Raw genomic sequence first — 16,893 nt, 5'->3', positions numbered from 1 at the left:
GCAATTATGCAGCACTTTGCCTGTTCTTTAAAAATTAAAGAAATAGTCACACTATTAAATAAAGGCTGAAGTCTAACATTTATTATCTGATATTTGCCTTTGAAACTCAAAATAATATTTGAGAATAGTTGCACGTGTCTGTTGTCTGTTGCTATATAAGTACATAATGTATAGGGTCTACAGTGAATTAACTCTGACCTTTGCTCGCCGAACCTGACCAATCTTGGTTGAGTGCATTATTATCAAGAGAACCTAATGTAGAATACATAAAGACATAATCAAAAGAACCTAATGTAGAAGACATAATTTAACAGGGGTAGTGAGTGGAAAAGGCTGCTAATCTTTCTCACACCTTCTTTCTCACTAATTTAACTAATTTAACTGATCTTGCCCCATTAAAGTCAATGGGAGCTTTGCCATTGACTTCCTGGAATGAAGGATCAAGCCCTTGTAACTTAAGCAAGAGAAGCTAGCTTGTGCCCTGTCTTCCCACATACACAGCAGATTTCCCCTTTGTGAACTCTTCTTTGTTTCATAAGGAGGTCAGGACAGATTCTAGCTGCATTAAGCTTCTGCTGGGTGCAGTAGAGAGTGGGGAGCTAATCAGAAAGCTGGTTATGGCTCTCGGATTCTCTGCCTTGTCGTGGGTTTTGCTGCTGTAATGTGCACCAGCTTGCAGCTTTTAAAAAATCATGCACCGCGTCAGGATTCCCAGCACATATTGCATTCCAACCACACCCATTCCCTATCCCTTTTGCCCCCACCAGGGCAGAGATGTTATAGGGTCAAGCTTTATTGACTGTATCTCTGTCAGGAATTTCCACACTTCAGCGGAATACACAGCTACTCAGTCTCTTCTAAGACCATTGAAAGGGAGTGTTGTGGGGGCAGACAATCTGCTCCAATATATTTTTCAGTTGCTCATGTCTATGCAGCTGCATACAGAAAGCTGCATTTTGAACATGTGGCTAATTACACTGAAAGGGGGCTAAAGCGATATCTCAAGGCCAAATACATCATGGAAAGAAAAAATAGCTTTTATGAAATTGTCAATGGATTGCCTAAAAGCAGGGACATGCACAGAAATAAAAATGTGGCTGCTTTTGGAGGGGCACTTTCTGTGCCCCCCTGCTGCCCCAGTGGAGCTCGCTCTCCCCCTGCAGCTGGAGGAGTTCTGTGCCCCACCCCAGCTGATGGGGGTTCATCCATTTTAGAATGTGTGACTTGTCTGGATAGTTGAGTCACTGAAGAATTACCAACAAAGATCAACAACCTACAGGGGTTGCCGGGTGCGGAAAAGATTGCAGCACCACATCCAGACAACAGGAGGCACTGAAAAGAGGTGAGTGCCCCATCACAGTCTACTGCTTAGTGGGTGAGTAGAGCTAATAATGCATGACACCAAGAAGGATGAAGTGTTTAATGCCATTTTGCTTTAGTTTTCTCTTAAAAAAAAAGGACAATTATGACTAGATACTAAAAATAATCAATATTAACAACAAGGGGGGAGGAACACAAGCCAGAATAGAAAAAGAACAGGTTGAAGAATATTTAGATAAGTTAGAGGTATTCAAGTCAGCAGGGCCTGATGAAATTCAACATAGGATACCCGAGGAACTGGCTGAAACAATCTCAGAACCATTAGCAATTATCTTTAAGAACTCTGGAGGACAGGTGCCAAAGGACTGGGGAAGGGCAAAGATTGTTCCCCTTTTTAAGGTAGGTATTAAGAAGACTCAGGGAATTATAGACCCATCCACCTAACTTTGATAACTGGAAATATACTAAAACAAATGATTAAGCAATCCATTTGTAAGCATCTAGAGGATAATAGGGTAATAAGTAATAGCTAACATGGATTTGTCAAGAACAAATCTTACCAGACCAATCAAACTTTATTTGACAGGGTTACTGGCCTAGTAGATGGGGAGAAGCTGTAGACATTATAATATTGATTTTAATAATGCTTTTAACATAGCCCCACATGACAGTCTCATAAACAAACTAGGGAGATGTCTAGATAAAATTATAAGGTGAGTGCACAACTAGTTGAAAGGCTGTATTCTTCAGAGTAATTATCAATGGTTCATTGTCAAATTTTGGGGGAGGATGCATGTAGTGGGGTTCAGCAGGGATCTGTCCTGAGTTTGGTACTATTCAATATTTTCATTAATGCCCTGGGTAATGGAAAGTAATCTTATAAAATTTGCAGTTGACACCAAACTGGGAGGGGTTGCAAGCACTTTGGAGGACAGAATTAGAATTCTAAATGACCTTGACAAATTAGAGAAGTGGTCTGAAATCAACAAGATGAAATTGAATAAAGGCAAGTGCAAGGTACTTTGCTTAGGAAGGAAAAATCAAATGCACAGCTCCAAAATGTGGAATAATTGGCTATGTGGCTGTACTGCTGAAAAGGACCTGGGGGTTCTCATGCATCACAAATTGAATATGAGCCAACAATGTGATCCAGTTGTAAAAAAGGCAAATTTCATTCTGGGGTGCATTAACAGGAGTGTTCTAAGTAAGACACTGGAAATAACTGTCCTCTCTACTCAGCAGGAAGCCTCAGCTGCATTACTGTGTCTAGTTCTTTGTGCCACACTTTTGGAAAGATGTGGGCAAACTGGAGAGAATCCAAAGGAGAGCAACAAAAATGATACCAGTTTTATAAAACCTGACTTATGAGCTAGGGTTAAAAATTTTTTTTTTAAAAAAAAGGTGTGTTTTAGTTTTGAGAAAAGAAGACTGAGGTGGGGACCTGATACATTTTCAAAGATGTTAAGGGCTGTTATAAATGCAGTGTGATCAGTGGGCTTGGAAACAAGTGAAGGTAGGACAAGGGGCTTAATCTGCAGCAAGGGAGATTTAGGTTAGATATTAGGGAAAATTTAAAAACAATAAGGACTGTTAACCACTGCAGTAGGCTTCCAAGTGAGAATGTGGACTTCCCATAAAGGGATGGTTTTAAGAACAGGTTGGACAAATGCCTGTCAGGAATGGTCTAAGTATACTTGGTTCTGCCTCATGCAGGGGCATGGACTAGATGACCTCTTGAGGGTCTTTCCAGCCCTATAATTTTATGATTCTATGGGCTGGATTTCCCAGCCAGACTTATCTCCCATGACATGCTGCAAGGTTCACCAAGAGAGGAGAATGTGGTGCATCATGGGGAATGTAGTTTGGTCAGGGAGCCTAGCCTATAGAGGAAAATAGGTGCATTTGGGCATTTCCAAATTGAAGTACTTTGTTTTTTGGCTGAAATATTTCAAGTTTTGATTTTTCTGTTTGGGAATAAAATCCATTTTCTAACCAGCTCATAGATGCATAGACTTTAAGGTCAGAAGGGACCATCATGATAAAATATTCTGACCTCCTGCACATTGCCGGCCACAGAACCTCACCCACGCACTCCTGAAATAGACCCCTAATCTCTGGCTGAGTTACTGAAGTCCTCAAATAATGGTGTAAAGACTTCAAGTTACAGAGAATTCACAGCTCTACCTGTGAGTCTTAGAAAAATGCCAGGCTTGGAAATACCTAAAGTTTAGCAATCAGTTTTAGGCTCTCCTCAGTTACAATTGATTTCATTATGTTGGTGCTCTGATACTGTGGTGATGGGATACCACCATACAAGTGATTGTAAATAAAAGTATTCTTGGATCACTACTTGCATCTGAAGGCAAAAGAATTCATATTATTTTAATTTAGAGGATGAATCTTTGATTCCTTAAGCACTATAATATGTTCTCTAATAAATAAATCAGCACAGATATGGATTAATAATAGATGCCATATTTCACAACATCCTACATTATTCAGGTCTCTCTCTCCCTTCCCCCCTGCACTACTTTTCTTTCCTGTGACCCCCATGCCTCCCACTTCTTCCTTCCAGGCTCCCTTCTCTCTCCTTGCCTCTTTCCTTTGACTGTTTTTTTTTGTTAGTAATATTAGAGCTTGTGAAAGTACAGCTAAAATTTGAGCAATGCTGTCAAGTAAAAACAGATTTTTGTTTATTTCATCATCAAAAGAAGTTCAAAAGAAGTTCCTGGAGTAGAATTCAAGACAGAGGATCACACTAATTAAAGTATGAAATAAATATTCATTGCAATATGCCCTAATTGCTTTGAATTTTAGAGCATTTTTCCCTGATACATGCTTGTTTAAAAGATGAGTCCTTAAAATTCAGATGTTTAGAAAGGGCTGGTAACAAGTTCTTTCTTTGCTGTCTCTCAGTGCCAAGGAAGGAACGTATCTTCAAAGCATCTTGACCTTTAGAGTTTCAATCAAGGCCCTGTATCAAGGAAGTAGTCTGGGTTGGCCTCCCAAACTTTCCTGTCCTCTTGAGATTTCTACTACTTTCCCCACACTACCATAGTCCATATTCTCTGAGGATGATCCCAAAGTATATAAAATTTTTCAACAGTTTCAACTAAAAACTATGAAGCTCTCCCTTTAAGAAAGAGATTAAATCTAACAGAAACTAGTATATAGATATATTTCCTGGAATCTCTAAGGGTGAAGACAAATAGCCCTCAGACTGGCTGGCCAAAATGTAAACAATCTTTAACTTCCTTCCGGTAAGGTATGAAAAGGGGAGTGTTACTGGTTTTCAAGCAGGGGGAAAGGGTAGAGCAAGGCTGGGGCAGAGACAGAAGTAGTAGGAGGAGAAGGAAGTTAGAGTTTTCCCATTTATAATTTTGAAACACTATTGTGATGAAAGGCATTAAATAAATAAATGAATGGAGATATCCTATCTCTTAGAACTGGAAGGGAACTTGAAATGTCATTGAGTCTAGCCTCCTGCCTTCACTAGCAGGACCAAGTACTGATTTTGCCCTAGATCCCTAAGTGTCCCCCTCAAGGGTTGAACTCGCAACCCTGAGTTTATTAGGCCAATGCTCAAACCAGTGAGCTATCCCTCCCCTTACCAAAAGTATCTGATAGTTGTTGGCACCTACAGCTACCACTGAAATAGCCATTCTGTGCACAGGTATTAAACTGGTCCTGGACAGCAATCTTACGAGGCAGTGGTTAGAATCTATGGGTGCTGCTGCTGCCATCAGCTACTGAAGTGCCTTCTTTGTATGAGGTGATAGAACTATTTCCTTTACAATCAGAGATCTTTCATTCAGCGTGGGCAGATTCCTTGCAGCTGGACCTAATTCTTCTCTTACTTACACTTATGCACTAGTGTAAATAAAGTGGAATTTGGCCCCATGTTTTTGCCTCAATCCCCTAACTTTTTCCTAAGCACTATTTCTAGGGAAGGCATTAGATTATCAGCCAACCAGAATTTTAGATTTGTGGTATATAGCTGTATATTAATTGTCTCCCTCATTCATAGCCACAACAGTACCTGCTTTGGAAAGTAGCACACTTTGCTGATCTATAGATCAAGAACTTTAAAACTCCTGTTATCTTGCAGGGGATTTCTTTCCCTGCAGGGTAAATGCCCTTGAAAAATGGGATGGAGAGGGGAATAGAGGGGAAAGGGAGGAAAAGAGCTCTATTTTATTTTTCTTTTTTAAAAGAGGCTCTGTTTTTTTAAATTCTTAAGATTTTCCATCCTACACAATTTAACATAAACCCACTTCCGGTGCCATACTCATTCCCAACATTTAATATTTGTCAGTAGTGTTTTAATGAGAAAGTTAAAGTGTCCTTTTATATAAGTAGGGCCCTACCAAATTCAAAGCCATGAAAAACATGTCATGGGCCACAAAATCTGGTCTTTTGTGTGCTTTTACCCTATATTATACAGATTCATGGGGGAGACCAGTGTTTCTCAAATTGAGGGTCCTGACCCAAAAGGGAGTTGCAGGGAGTCACAAGTTTATTTTAGGGGGGTCGTGATATTGCCACCCTTACTTCTGGGCTGCCTTCAGATCTGGGCAGCCACAGAGCAGCAGCTGTTATCTGGGTGCCCCACTCTGAAGGCAGCGCCCTACCAGCAGCAGCACAGAACTAAGGGTGGTAATACCATACCATGCCACACTTACTTCTGCACTGCTGTCTTGGGGGCTGGGCGGCCAGAAAAGTGGCAGCTGACTGAGGGCCCAGCACGGAAGTAAGGGTGGCAATACCATACTATGCCATCCTTACTTCTGTGCTGCTGCTGGTGGTGGCTCTGCCTTCAGAACGGGGCACCCAGCCAGCAGCCTCTGCTCTTCATCCGCCCAGCTCTGAAAGCAGTAGTGCAGAAGTAAGAGTAGCAGTACCACACCCCCCCACTACAATAACCTTGCAACCCCCCCACAACTCCATGGAATTGGCCCCAAAGGACATTAGCATGGGCCAGAATCTATCCTTAGAATTTCGAGGAAAGAAAGAAATTCTCTCTCCAGCATGGTAAAATCAGTTGTGGCACTCCTCCTTCAAAGTAGTAACGGGCAATTTAATTGAAAGGCACGTCTGAAAATTACCAGATATAGTCGAATTATTTTTGATGAATTTTCAGAGAGACCCCATTTTCAGAAGGGTCTTGACCTGGTTATCCTAATGCATCTGCTACTGTGCATGCAAATCAGTTGCCCATTTTCACAGAAATAGCAATTTACCCATGAAAAAATGTTTGTGTGAACAAATCCAGTGCAAATGAGTTTTGAATGTACAAATTCTATTAGCTGCATGTACATGTTACAGTGGGCAAATATTGTGCATACTAAATTGTGAACACACAGAGACATGTTAGTCATAGAGTCATAAACTTTAAGGTCAGAAGGGACCATCATGATCGTCTAGTCTGACCTCCTGCACAACGCAGGCCACAGAATCTCATCCACCCACTCCTGTAATAAACCCCTCGCCTATGTCTGAGCAGCTATGGAAGTCCTCAAATCATGGTTTAAAGACTTCAAGATGCAGAGACTCCTCCAGCAAGTGACCCGGGCCCCACGCTGCAGAGGAAGGTGAAACCCCTCCAGGGCTTCTGCCAATCTGCCCTGGAGGGAAATTCCTTCCCGACCCCAAATATAGCAATCAGTTAAACCCTGAGCATTAGGGCAAGACTCACCAGCCAGACACCCAGGAAAGAATTCTCTGTAGTATCTCAGATCCCACCCCATCTAAGATATGGGATGTGGACCTGAGGCTGAAGAGGATCCTAACGGGAGTAGGAAAGAATCCACTGATTGCCCTTCATGTGGGAACAAATGATACGTCTGAATGTATCAAGGGAGACTATGCCAGGCTGGGGAAGAAGTTTAAGGAAATCAAGGCTCAGGTGATCTTCAGTGGGATTCTACCTGTTCCTAGAGAAGGGCAACAAAGGTGTGACAAGATATGATGATCAACAGATGGCTTAGGCAGTGGAAAGCTACCTTAGTGAGGTCAGAACATGTAGGGATAAAGTGAGAAAGGCCAAAAGCCATGTAGAGTTGGACCTTGCAAAGGGAATTAAAACCAATAGTAAAAGGTTCTATAGACATATAAATAAGAAGAAAACAAAGAAAGAAGTGGGATCACTAAACACTGAGGATGGAGTGGAGGTTAAGGATAATCTAAGTATGGCCCAATATCTAAAGAAATGTTTTGAGAACTTGGCCCTTAAAGGTCCTGTGAAGTTTGCACCTCCAGTGTCAGATATAGAAACTTTCCAGTACAGAAAAAAATTACACTATATAGTTATTGATAGTTACCATCAACTTTAATGCAAATACAGAAAATATGTGGAATACGTTTAAAACATCAAGGAAATGGTCAATTTTTTGAATGCCTCAATATATGAAATATCCAAATATGACTTAAACAGTTAGCAGAAAATCCTTTCCCTAGGGCAAACTTCAAATAAATGGGTGCTGTGTTTGGCAGGTGAGAGTTGACAGGGAAGGAATGGTCCTTGTTGCCGTAAAATCCTCTTCCTTGCTCCAGGCCATAGAATGGCATAGGATTTTCCGAGCAGTTGTGACTGTTGTTCAAAATTCACCCAAAGTCTGTATGGAGAAGACCCTGACAATGGACTTGGGTGAGCTGCAGTGCAGTAAGCAGGGCCGGCTCCAGGCACCAGCCCACCAAGCTTGTGCTTGGGGCGGCACCTGGAGGGGGGCGGCGCGGTGCGGCGCTCTGGCTCCGGTCGCCGGGGAGAGCAGAGCCCCGGCTGGCTCGCCGCCCTCCTCCCGGTGCTCTGGCCGCCGGGGAGAGCGGAGCCGCAGTGGGCTCGCCGCCCTCCCCCCGGCGCTCTGGCAGTAAGCTTGTGCCTGGGACGGCAAAAAAGCCAGAGCCGGCCCTGGCAGTAAGGCAGCTATAACCCCCTTCTGCAGCAGGGCCTGTAATGTCCAGAAAGTGAGTAGTGCTAACTAAAGAGGGGTTGAAAGTAGGACAGCTGGGGGAATAGCTGATTTAGCAAAGTGCTGAGCACTTTGGGTACAACCCGACAAACCACTTAAGCACATACTGGATTGTGGTCAGAGCGCTCAGAACCTTGCAGGATTGAGGCATAGAAGCAGAAGGCACTTTACTACTGGTTTGTCTTGAGTTACAATGGATCTTCATTATTTTTTTAATTTGTACTCTAACAGGATACATCAAAGGTAAAGAGGCATGAAAGATGTAATTTCCCTAGAGAATGAAATGTTGCTATTGTCAAGTTTGGCCCTGCATCCTGTCATTCTGTTTGGATATCTGCTTAGTTTTGTCATGTCTCTGTCTTAGTTTTCCACTGATGCCATTACATAATTGCCTGAAGCTCTACTAATTAGTTATTAGCTTTCTCTCTTACCCTCTGCTTGTTGAACCATTTTTGTTATTATGGGATCTAGCAGTACTATTGCCTATAAGGGCACTAGGTTGGATTTTTAGCAGTATGGTTCTGTCACCATTCATTACAAGATTCTCTGTTAGGCGATCTTTGAAAAAGTCAAATTGCCTTGGCTTCCATGTGCATTGGATTCCATTATATAATTTACTCTTTTTTCCCCCCAACTCTCCCATGCAATAATGTTCATAAAATTGCCTGCTGAGGTCATTTTTCTAGTGTAAGGATAGAGTATGCCTTAAGATGTCACTTTGATCTCCTTAGCAAGGTCAAACACAGTAGCTCATAGTGTTATTTAAGAATTCATTGTTGCAGCCTTTTTTAGATGTTAGGATTAGCTGTATCCTTGAAGAGTTTCATGTCATGAATATATACTGCAATAAAACATTTTTAAAAAAAAGCAAGCTACATTTTTTTTTTCAAATACTAGTAAATGCTAATACGGTTGTTATTTTTTCTCAAATATGTTGCTTGAATAGTTTTCCTTTTCCCAGTCAAACAATTTTGTTGGTAAATCTCTCAATGCAGTAGCAGTAAGTAGTATTTCTTATTTATTAAGTACAGTGGTGCAAAACTAAAGTCCTGATTTCAATGGAAATTGCACACATAGAGGCCTAGGAGAAATTGGGCCCTAAATTTGCTTCTTGTATTATATTTTAGCATATTTTAAAGATTTACATGTTCCTGCAATATTCTGTGGGCCTGTTTTTTTAAATCCATAAAACATAATTAATTCTAGCTCTTGTTCTCTTTTCAAAAATCCACTTTTCTTTGACCCAAACACCCTTCAGATATAAAGAATGCAACATGATTTCTTTGTAGAAGGAGTCAGACAATGCATAAGTCAGTTGTCTCACCTGAAAATCTGTATAATAAGGGTCCTGTCATGTGAAAGTTATGTAACCATATTTTAATCCACATCTGCGGATTTTTATTCTTCTTTCAATTGAATAGCTTGACTCACTTAACAGTAAATTATGTAAGGAACATTATGGAAACAATGACATATAAGATGAAAAAATGTTGGCATTCATCATCTTATAGATGAAATAAACAGGCCATTAGGGATGAAAACTATATGCTGTAGGAATAGAGACAATAAACTGGAAGCTAGCAAAAGGACATATAAATGCATGTGACAGTAAAAAAAAAAAAAAAAAAAAAGAAGCTTACCTTATTCTTTGCCATAAAACTAACATAATGCTTAACAATGTGACCTCAGAATCAGAAAGTCATCACAGTAATTGCTTATGAGCATATATGAAAGACTTAGTGAAAGTGAAGATGCATTATATTTGGGACCAAGCCTACATCACTCATCACTAAAAATGCAACAAGAAGGTCTAAAAGAAGTGTCAGAATAAGTGGGATCTCCTCAATTAGCAACAGTGAACGTTTTTGAGTAAAGGCAAAAAGCTGCAAATACCAAGTGCATTTCTGAGTTTAGCTTTCTGTTCTCACCTAATAATATAGTTAGAGTTGGATTGAACTGATCCCTTCTTCCCTCTTTGTCTCAAAGACTTCCTCCTCTTCGTCTCAAAAAAGGAAAACCCAGCCAATCAACTAACCAAAATTCCAAACACACATCTTTTTGGACAGTCTTTTCTTTAAATAAAACAATTGTTATGCTTTACACTTCAGATACAAAGTTTGGGAATATTAGGGTTTTTAAAAAAGATTATTAGAAAGCGAGTATTTTATGGTACCTACATCTTAGGTTAATACAGGATTTTATACAAAGGGGCATTTACACTGTTATACTAGATATTCACATTTTTTAAAAAATCTCCATTGTTTTCATTTAACATTTTTCTGCTAATGATAATTAGAATAAATGGAAAACACTTAACCTATTTCTGATAGCAGTTATGATGTTGTGAAGACACAACTTCTTCATGGACCATTGCACACACTTCTAAAATCAGTATTAAAATGACTTAAATTACCATTTTTGCAGAATGAATGAATTTGGATTATGCAAGAGCTTCAGTTAAAAATGCCCTTCATATGTGCTTACAAAATCTAATATGAAGAGAAAAATATGGGCCTCCATCTTAACTGTATGGGCCATGCTATGTTTAACTGTAATTGCATCAGATTTCATAAGTGTTGGTCCACTGGATAGAAGACTTCTAGGGAAAGCCCAAGGTGCTGCAGTAAGAGCTGGTAGTGATTCAGGTGGCAACACTTATTGCCAGAGTCCTGGCTCCGTGGGCCGAGTCATCATTATTCAATTTCCGAGGATTGTGCTAAGGAGACAGTATATTGCTGGAGGCTCAATCTATCAAATGAGACAAAAAACTAAAAATCAGACCATTGACATTCATTAAAGATCCCATAGCATTTTCTCCAAAGTATGGTGCAACTCCCAGTGTCTTGAACTCATGTAATTACATTCTGCTTATCTAAATTAGCCTTGTAGTTTTCAGTTGCACAATGTAGTCTCTTCCTCTCCTAAAGGGATGTGTAGTATTCTTGCATGCTATTAAACTGTTGCAGCAGCTCACAACAGAGATGGCTGTAAATTCAGCTGGGAGAAGTGATCCCTATATGTGCTTGTGCAGTCAGTAAAGTTCAAGCAGTGCTTTGTGAGCCATCTGTATGAGAAGGGCTAGATAAATTTAAGATCATTATCATTAAAGAAAATCAGAAAGCTTTTAGATTTCCTTTAGGAATTGAAAATTTCCCCCTTATGTAGCATAAATTGTATATTTATTCATATACAGTCTACAAGGTTATTTGTCTGCAGTCACTCTGCACCACTGAATTGTTTCCACTTTAAAAGTTCATTTCAGTTAGTGTATGAGAAGGGAAATCATTTTTTGACCATAGGCACTCATTCTCACAGATGGCAAAAAGACACTTTCAATTTATAGGAAGACATGAAGATTTCCCACTTTCTAAGATCTTAACATGAGGATATTTTCCTTTCAGGGGAATTATTCATTTCATCTTTTGGTTGTGATCAACTATAGTTTTCTTTTTGTTTGATTTAGGAGGTGCCTAGAAACTGTGGCAATAGTTCTTACCAGTCATCTAACATAGATTTGTACCTGATGTACAATTTTATTTTTACCTTCATTTAGGGTCAGTATGCTTTTGACTTACATATCCAAAGTGGGGAAGTTGGAGCTTAATTATCTTAGCTGTTGCCTGAGAGAATGAGACAGTCACAAGCTAATGATTATGTATTTTCTGGGGAGCTCAGAGTTCATGCTTTCAGAGACCTTATTTTCAGTCCCATGCAGAGATACAATTTTCAAGGACACATCATGATGGGGTTTGCAACAGATGTTTAGAAGGTAACTAGAAGCAAATAGACTTGTATTGACCTCATTGGTGCAAGTCCATTGAATCCAATAGGACTACTTGTGTGAGGTAAGGATTAGTCCCGGGCCAGCTCCAGGCACCAGCACGGCCACCAGAAAGGGGCGGCACGGCCGGCTCTTCAGCGGTGGGTCCCTCAGTCCTTCTTGGAGGGAAGGACCTGCCGCCAAATTGCCGCCGAAGGAGGAAGTGGTGGCGGTAGAGCTCCCACTGAAGTGCTGCCGATCGCAGCTTCCCCCCCGGAGACGGCCCTGGATTAGTCACATGAGAAACGATTGTATGATTGGACTGGACCATGTAATCCCAATCCCACAAGACATAGCACATATGTAACATTAATTAGGTGTCTAGTCTTATATACTTTAGTTGGGATCCAAATGTTTATTCTGTTCCTCTCTTCATTGTGCCTACTTCTGAGTATTGGACTTGGATCAAAGATGCACACACAAGACTACATGTTTTTATTTTATTTTATTTTTTAAAGAATTCTCTCATACTTGTACTAGCAACAAGTTATACGTATTTTTTCATGTGCATGTTTTCTGATTGTCCTTAATCTGAAGATCAAATCACGATATATTTCCCTGAACTGTATTGATAATTATTTTTTATCTCTGTCATATGAAAATGTTAACAATATTCTTGGGATAATATTTTTGTTTATATTTTCAGTTCTTTCAAAGGATGCAATAAACTAAAAAATATCAATTTTTTTCTTGATTTTACATAACAGGTATTTCAAATTTCTCTTTAACACTTTCCAGTTTTTAAACACTAGTCCTAGCATTCCAAAATATTTAAAATTATTGAATCAATTTATTTTAAAAGTATCCATCAAACTTTTGCCTGTAAGAAATTCTGCTATGACTATTACTTTCATGCTTCATTTCACATATAAAAAGAATGTCACATTGAACAGAAACAGTCTATTTAATGTAGTGAGACACACAGAAACTGCTGAAAAATGAAATAAGTTTTCTCTGTGCTGGTCCTGGTGATTTAAATATGGATAACTATATTTAAATAAAAACATTAAATCTGCAGATGTGGATTAAGGTAAATATATTTTTGAAATTTCTGTTCATCAGCATGAAGGGAAGATAAAGATGAAATTTTAATATTTTTAGATAAACCAAAAATTGTTCACACGTTATTTTTACATTTGTAGTTCCCTGTATAATAATCTGCTAGTGAAGATTCCTGCTTCTATGTTAAATCCTATTTATTTCCCTGTGACTTTGGCTGGGTGTAGGGGGCCCACACTGCTATGTCCTGAAGCAGTATCAATATCTTTGCCTTTTAAAGTCATATCATGTCATGAAGGAAGACCAAATATGCTTATTTTACTTGAAGGGAATTATTCTGACTTTTCCAATCCTTGAGGGGATTTAGTTAGGGATTGGTACTGCTTTGAGCAGGGGGTTGGACTAGATGACCTCCTGAGGTCCCTTCCAACCCTGATATTTTATGATTCTATTGGGACTGTCTTTTACTCAACAGAAAGGGGGTACACTCATTTTCTTTTCAAAGCTGGTGTGCCTCTTAGGACTAGATTGGGAACTATTTTCTCACATTGTTGGCTACTCAGGCAAGTAGTCCCATGGACTTCAATGCCCCATAGAAAATGTGAGCATTACTGTTGGCAAGGAGATGTGCCATTAAATTGGTGCAAATGGGCCATAATCTCGAAACAGATATCCAATAGATAATTCCCCGGATGTAGGGGAGCTCTCTGCTGCCACATCAGTGCTGCAGCTAGGTTCTGAGTCTCTACCTCCACCTTCTAATTTGAGCGTGGCTTCCGTTGTGCTGCATCAATCCATCACAGGCATAGGGTTTATTAAGGACCCTACATTACATCAGTCATGGAGCTGCATCAAGGTCACTGCCGTACGTCATAATTGGGGAATTCAAACAGGGTACTTGATGTTCTCCCATCTAGTGCTATGCAGAGCTCTGGCACAGGACAAAATCTAGTGGGTACATAATTCCTTGTTTGTTCAGAACGTTGTAGCCATTTTCTAAAAAATCGACCTACAGAAGGGCCCTGATAATACAATGAATTTGGCCATGATATTGCACTGTATTATGGCCTGGTTGTGATCGTTCTAAATTAGGGCAAATTAACTTCATCTAGGGAAGATCAACTGCAAGTGGCTTGGTGTGGGGTGTGCGGTAGCTCAGTCAGAGATTTAGTAGGGAGAGAGGAATGGTCCGTAGGCATTCTGAAATTCAGCTCTTTCTCTGCCTCCTTTCATGAGAAATTATATTTTCTATTTTTTTTGTTGTATATTGATGCTTCCTTTACGTCATGCATGTAGACCCTATTCCCCCATCATTACTGATATTGAATATGACTCCATGTGCAGTCCTATTGATTTCAGTTAGACTAGTTGCAGAGTCAGATGCTACTCAGTGTCGAAGTGAGGCAGAACAGAGCGCATAAGGTAGATAGCCCTGTCATGGTATTGAGGGGCTGGATTCTGGTATCTTTGGTTACTTTAATAGTATGTTACTCCACAGGCAGTCCCATTGAAATCAAATAATCCTGAGCGTGAGTATCAAAGTATGGCTCCACATTTTAAAATCCGAATGTTGCATTTTATGACATCTTGAAAGATGTATCAAAGAGTAAATAGATGTTTAATCCCATTGTATTTTTTGTTGATGAAATATGTGCAAAGTAAATCATACTTTTAGAAATACTGGAAAGGGAAAATAAGCAGCATATTTTTCTGAATGTTAAGTGGTAATGTAATATTTTTATTTTTGGTGTTCTATGCCTGGCATTAGTTTATATGCTTAGTGTTGTCTGTGCAACAGAAGGCCAGTAACACAAGCAGATTATTCATACTATTGCCTCTTTTGTCTCATGCAGTAAGCATGGGACTAGTGGTTCCACGAAGTAGGTCTCTGTCCTTAGCACAGAGCATATTAACCCATCTCTCTAAATTTAATTAGTATTTTTCAACATTTGCTTTAGTTCATTGCACAATGTGAACAATGTGTACATGGAACAATAAAGGAACCTTCAGTAAAAAGGTGATGGTATCAGTTGTACTGGCAAAATGAGTATTTGATGGTTTATGGACAGCACAAAAGGAGAGAGAGGTTGTGTCCATCAATCAACCAGAGGGCATTTATTGCACAAGTACAACCAATAGCAGGGTATCAGACTCCCAGCCCGCTTGATGTATTTATGTTATCCCCATGGCAGAGTCAGGTACTGTAAAAATGCAAGTTCTCATTAAAATAAGAAACTGTTTCTAGCTCTTATGACTCAACGACTGTGAAGATAACCTTCAAAATGTGACCCTATGCATCCTGCCTCGGACAGTCTGAGAAATAGTACCCTCCTCTCCTTATCTCTTTGTTCTTTCACTACATTTCTGTCTCCTCAACTGTTTATCTTCCCTCTCTCATTTCTTTTTTTCTTTTCAAGGTCTCTTTCCTTCTTTCTTTCCCCATGCTTACCTAGATTCATAGATTCCAAGGCCAGAAGAGACCATTGTGACACCTAGTCTGACCTCCTGTCTGATACAAGCCATAAATCTTCCCCAAAATAAGTCTCAGAGCAAAATGTTTAGAAAAACATCCAGTCTTGATTTACAAATTGCCAAGGATGGAGAATCCACCATGACCCTTGGTAAATTGCTCAATCCATCTTCCATTTAAATCAGTGGGAGTTTTTGCATTGCCTGCGATAAGATTCCGATTGGGTCTTTATTTTCTTTCTTAGCTCCCCTGTCCCCTTTTACTTTCTCATTGTATATTAATGTATTGAACAGCAGATGTATGTTAACAAGTATTGGAGAGTGGCCCAAGCAGCAGTAGCCAGATCTGGACCTGAACTTATCTGAAGTTTTGTTTTGGGCTCACGTTCAGTTAATATTGAGCCTCTTCCTGAGCCCCATTCAAGGCCTGGTACACACCCATTGATTCCAGTGGGATTTCACTTGCTTATACGAGGGTTGACTTTTTTTTTCTCTCAATTTTTTTAAAGTACCTTCTCTGCACATTACATATATTCAGAGGAAATAGAGTTTCTGAAAATACTCAGTGCTGAGAAGAAAAAAAGTAAGTTGAGATTTTTCAAAGCCATATATGGGTTATAGCCAGACATCATTTAAAATTAAATTACTAAAAACCCTGCACTGTATTGAAAATCTGTCAGCGCCTGTATAGATATTACTAAAGTATATTAAAACCGAAACTTTTTAGAATGCAAAAATTGTGAAGGGCAATTCAAATAATGAATCAACATTTTAACTATGCCTGTATGTGATGATAGACATCTAATATTCTACTCTTAGGGTATGTCTACACTACCTGTCGGATTGGCAGGCAGCCATCAATCCAGTGAAGACACCGTGGTGAGTAGGTCTAAATATGTCTAAATAGGTCTAAATTGCGTAACTTAGATCAATTTCCGCTCCCCACCCCCAGTGTAGACCAGGCTTTAGTATTAAAGTTATGGGATTGTGTGTGCTTCAGAATACTCTTCGAACTGTAACATTTGAGCACCATTGCATCATTGATTTAAAAACTTTTTAGATTATTTCTGTTGTGAATTACTTTTGATCTTGGTTGCTTTGATAAAAAGCTCTTTTCTGTGTCTCAACATCCCCTGTTGGTTTTTATTTCTGCTTTACAACCCAAAAGTAAACAGATCAAAGAGCAATTGATGCATTCATACCCATATACATATAACAAGTAATGCAAAATAATACTTTCTAATTCTGTTATACTTAACGGACTAATATTTATATACAATGGAAACTGGAGGCATTAAAAAAAACAAATCCTGAGGC

General features: G+C 39.5%; 1 long non-coding RNA gene across 1 annotated transcript in view; it reads left to right on the top strand.

The window, feature by feature from the left end:
- The first annotated feature begins 874 nt into the window (after nucleotides 1–874).
- The window catches only part of LOC101935102 (uncharacterized), a 69,179-nt gene continuing 53,160 nt past the window's right edge, over nucleotides 875–16,893 (top strand). The window contains exon 1 of the long non-coding RNA XR_256176.3: nucleotides 875–1,342. This is a non-coding gene — a long non-coding RNA (uncharacterized LOC101935102). The remainder of the gene's footprint in view (nucleotides 1,343–16,893) is intronic.

This window comes from Chrysemys picta, chromosome 7 (genome assembly GCF_011386835.1).
Source record: "Chrysemys picta bellii isolate R12L10 chromosome 7, ASM1138683v2, whole genome shotgun sequence".
Lineage (NCBI taxonomy): Eukaryota > Metazoa > Chordata > Testudines > Emydidae > Chrysemys > Chrysemys picta.
Note: the sequence above shows the minus strand (reverse complement) of the source record. Positions and strands in the feature narration are given on the sequence as shown.